Raw genomic sequence first — 4,937 nt, 5'->3', positions numbered from 1 at the left:
GTGACAGACTATTGCTTTTTCCAGCTTTCAGGGTTTATGACAGAAACACAAAATCAAGACTTTGTATAAATTATATTGGCTATGATACCATCTCTTCCCACTCAGTCAATTCATAATATATTCTCATTTTGAAACTATTTTAAAGTAGGAAGGAAATTTTTATTCAATTGTCTCATCCTTCCATTTTTATAACTTTATGGGTGACACTGACAGATAAATGAAATTGATCATCAACATTTTAAACAAGGTAGTCACTATTATGTGTAGATAATAGAAAATTATGCTCATGGGAATCACAATTGTCATAGCATAAATTAATTATTTAACCCATCCTTCTCTTGAGAAAATGATGGGTCACAGCTTTTTCACAAGATGGCACTGAAAGCGAAGAAGGAAGCTCCTGCCCCTCCTAAAGCCGAAGCCAAAGCGAAGGCTTTAAAGGCCAAGAAGGCAGTGTTGAAAGGTGTCCACAGCCACAAAAAAAAGAAGATCCGCACGTCACCCACCTTCCGGCGGCCCAAGACACTGCGACTCCGGAGGCAGCCCAAATGTCCTCGGAAGAGCGCCCCCAGGAGAAACAAGCTTGACCACTATGCTATCATCAAGTTTCCGCTGACTACTGAGTCTGCCATGAAGAAGATAGAAGACAACAACATACTTGTGTTCATTGTGGATGTTAAAGCCAACAAGCACCAGATTAAACAGGCTGTGAAGAAGCTCTATGACATTGATGTGGCCAAGGTCAACACCCTGATTCGGCCTGATGGAGAGAAAAAGGCGTATGTTCGACTGGCTCCTGATTACGATGCTTTGGATGTTGCCAACAAAATTGGGATCATCTAAACTGAGTCCAGCTGCCTAATTCTAAATATATATATATATATCTTTTCAACATAAAAAAAAAAAAAAGAAAGAAAGAAAGAAAATGATGGGTCACAATTAATAGAAAAGTAATTTTGTATTCAAAGCAAACAACAGTAATTCATAAAAATTCACATTGTCTCCTTAAGATAGACCACATAAAACAGTTCCCAAAACATTGTAAACAAAATGCATTGTTTTTAAACAGCATACTTTTAAAAATCCTTTACATATCTGATACAATGACATTTCCTAGAAATTCATATATCTTTTGGCAAAAAGACTTTGGTCTGTATCTCATCACGAACATCTAAAAAACAAGTAGAATATTTAATTTAAACTATTACAGGCAATGAGGCAGCTTCAGTAATTTCCTGAAACAGAATTTCACTAACATTTTTTTGTCAAAAAAAAGAAAAGAGAAAACGGGGTTTGTGGTAATGCACAAAATCTAATGAAATAACTGATGTAAAGCAATTCAGTGCTATAGATTTGCAACTTACTCCACCATGGTTGGCTGCAGCAAGGCTGCCTCATGCAATGCAGCAGACATATTGTCAGGCACGTGCTTTAGTCTGAATCTGTTTTCTCTTTCCTGCAGGGTGTTGAGTGAAAATGAAAACTCATAATTTATATCAGAGAAAACAGAGATCAATAAGAGATCAAGAGTTGTACACCTCTCAATGTGTTCACTCTGTTGAGTGCTGATAACTTATAGTGGAGAAGTGAAACTGAAGTCAAATGCAGCTTTGAGGTACTCCGCTTAACTACACTCAAATGTGATAAATGAGTAGTTCTCATAAGCATAGTACACTGTAGATGTATGTGTGTGTGCGAGTGTATATATATACACACACATATATGTGTGTGTGTGTGTATATATATGTGTGTGTGTGTGTGTGTATATATATGGCTCTGGCCCCATAAATTCAAAATGATTTCTTTTAGAGTATCCAAAGGCCAGAATATGATTTGTGACAGATTATATATTTAGGAACTCTTACATTGAATAGTTAATTTTAAGAACAGATATTTCTGTCATTTATGGAGGAAGTACATCTAATAACTACTAGGGTAAGGTTTTTCCAAAGCATATAGTTATGCTTGCTTAAAAGAAGCCAGACATGCATTACCAGCAAAAGTTAACACCCTTGTTATAGCTGATCCTATTCCCATTTGTGGCATTTCTAACCCTCATTATTATACCAAACTTTTTTTGAGTCAAGGATTGTTTTTCATAGGCAGTTTGTCTTCCAGTATGTATAGAAAAAAATTAAGAAAAATATGGTCTTTGCTACATGTTTCATGTTCTAAGCACCAATGAAATATGTGATGAAAGCAGAGTTAGTGCATGCCACTATAATGGAAACATAAGATTAGTTTGTGAAAGGTAAAGCATAGATGTAGTGCAGTGTTCCATGTTTCCTAAATATATTCTAGTCTGTCTACTGAAGTGGGTGCTTCAGGTACATCCTGACTATAATTTAATCACTTTTGGTAAATGAGTACCACTTATACTAAATCTGATCATACTCTGCTCTGAAAGATTTTTCCAATCTTTTTATTTGCTGTCAGATCCCTTTTGAAAATAAATTTTCCCACTAAAGACTAACTCTTAAAGTCACCATGATGCTGTACAAGGTTCTCTGTGAAAGAAATATACACTAATTCAAATAGGAGAATTGGCAGTTTATAACATAAAACCATTAGCATTTGAAACCTTTGGCTTCTATGTAGTAACTAATTTTATAAATTGTTATAAATCACTTTTTTCAAATGATTGCAGGAACTGCCATTAATTATTATTTTTGTTTTAGTTCAATTTTCTTTGCTTTTAATTTTGGAAAATTTCAAACATACAAAAAGCGATAAAAAATAGGACAAACCTACATATCCCTATTACATAATATCATTATTTTCAACCCATGACCAATACATATTTTTGATACCCTTACCCACTTATCACATCCTTGATTTTATATATATATATTTATTATTATTATTATTATTTTTAATACGGAGTGTCACTCTGTCGCCCAGGCAGGAGTGCAGTGGCGTGATCTCGGCTCACTGCAAGCTCTGCCTCCCGGGTTCACGCCATTCTCCTGCCTCAGCCTCCAGAATAGCTGGGACTACAGGCACCCGCCACCACACGGCACTATTTTTTTGTATTTTTAATAGAGACACGGTTTCACTGTGTTAGTCAGGATGGTCTCGATCTCCTGACTTCGTGATCCATCTGCCTCGGCCTCCCAAAGTGCTGGGATTACAGGCATGAGCCACTGCAGCTCGTCCTGATTATATTTCTGATCATATTATATTTCTAAGGAAATCCTGAACATATAATTTTATTCATATCTATCTAGATACATACATATATATATATAATGTATGGGCAAATATGTGTATATAGAGTTTGTATATAAATGTATGGACTGAATATATATATATATATATGGACTAAAAGGCTCAGATATATGGGTCTCTTTTTTTAAAAACATTACCAAAACATGATTACTTTTTAAAATTTTTACAATGATTTCTTAATACTAACAAGTCTCTAGCGCTCGTTTTTAAATTTTTTACTACATATTGACAAATTACAGTTATATATACTTATGGGATACAAGTAGTGTTATGATTTTTTAATATGTGGAAAAATTAAATCAAACTAACGTATACATAACCTCAAGTATTTAACATTTTTTGCGATGACATTAGACATGTACTCTCTTCGTGATATTATTTACAAAATGTATAGAACTTAAATTTATTCTCATAATGTCTTAATTTTAAGGTTTTTTTTTTTTTTCTTGGATAGAGGTCCAGATAAGGTGCACGCGTTGTTATTGGTTAATATGTGTTTCTTAAGTCTCTTTTAATCTATAGGCTTCCTCTCTCTCTCTCTCTCTCTTTTCCTTGCAATTTATTTGTTGAAGAAACCAGATTCCTTATGTATCCAGTTTCCCATAGTATGGATTTTGCTGACAGCATCGCTGCGGTTCCTTAACACATTCCTCTGTCCTCTGTATTTCCTGTAAATTTGAAATTGGATCTAGAGGCTTGATCAAATTCATGTTTAATATTTTTGGCAAGAATACTCCATACATGCTGTGTAAAGTGTTCTTTAATAATAAAAATATTCACATTTTCACTATAATAAAATTGTGGTTAAAAGCATGGTCTCTGGAGACCAAGAATAAGGAGTCTAATCCTGGTTTTGCCACACTCTAGAGGTGAAAACTTAGGCAAATGACTCAATCAGTGCTTTACTTTCTTCACCTGTAAAATGGGCCAATAAGTACATCTAATAAACAAGATTTCTGTGAAACTAAACTATTTCAGATAAGGCACTTTAAATAGTGTTTGGTACATAGTGAGTACTCAATTGATATTAGCTGTTATTACCAAATAGTTGAAATTAATTATCAGGAGGAATATGCAGAAAAGGTTTGCAACAATTTTAATCCATATAGCAGCTAAATTGGCAAGTCTAGTAAAGATTGCTTTTCAATACCTAATATAAAAGTTGAACTGTGAGTGGACAAAAAGTTTCCAATATATCAAAGAACTGGTAATGAAAGATGCAACCTTTTGCTGCTAGGTCAATGACTGAAAACCCCACAGGTTACTACTGATTGAAAGAAATTGCTGCTGACCAGTTCTGTAAAATGCCTTGTTTCTTTCCATATATACTATTCTTGGCTCGATCTCAGAGAATAACCACAAGCATGCTCACTTTACATTTTATTCTTTCTTAAAAACTCTGACAGCATCAAGTGAAGCAGAACAATTCTCTTAGCTAGGCAAAATAAATGGGTTCATCTCTCGCTTTCCAGAGCATTTGTTTACAAAGAAAGTTTTCACTCTTTTCGAGATAGGGCATAAATGATTCAGGCATTCAATCGGTAGTTTACAGAATTTCTGAGGGAACAAAATCACTTAATATGCATTGTTTTAAAATTACAATCTTGAGAATGTCTAATAACTAAGGATTTAGCAAACATTAAGTTATAAAATCCATACGATTGGAAAATGGTGAAGATTTGAAGTCAGATGAGCAATGGAAAATTTAG

The 4,937-nt window shown here is 34.2% G+C and overlaps 1 pseudogene; it reads left to right on the top strand.

Annotated features, from left to right (window-relative positions):
• The first annotated feature begins 363 nt into the window (after positions 1-363).
• LOC102137768 (large ribosomal subunit protein uL23 pseudogene) lies at positions 364-926 on the top strand (annotated as a pseudogene).
• Positions 927-4,937: the final 4,011 nt, after the last annotated feature.

The sequence above is a fragment of the Macaca fascicularis genome, chromosome 6 (assembly GCF_037993035.2).
Source record: "Macaca fascicularis isolate 582-1 chromosome 6, T2T-MFA8v1.1".
NCBI lineage: Eukaryota > Metazoa > Chordata > Mammalia > Primates > Cercopithecidae > Macaca > Macaca fascicularis.
Note: the sequence above shows the minus strand (reverse complement) of the source record. Positions and strands in the feature narration are given on the sequence as shown.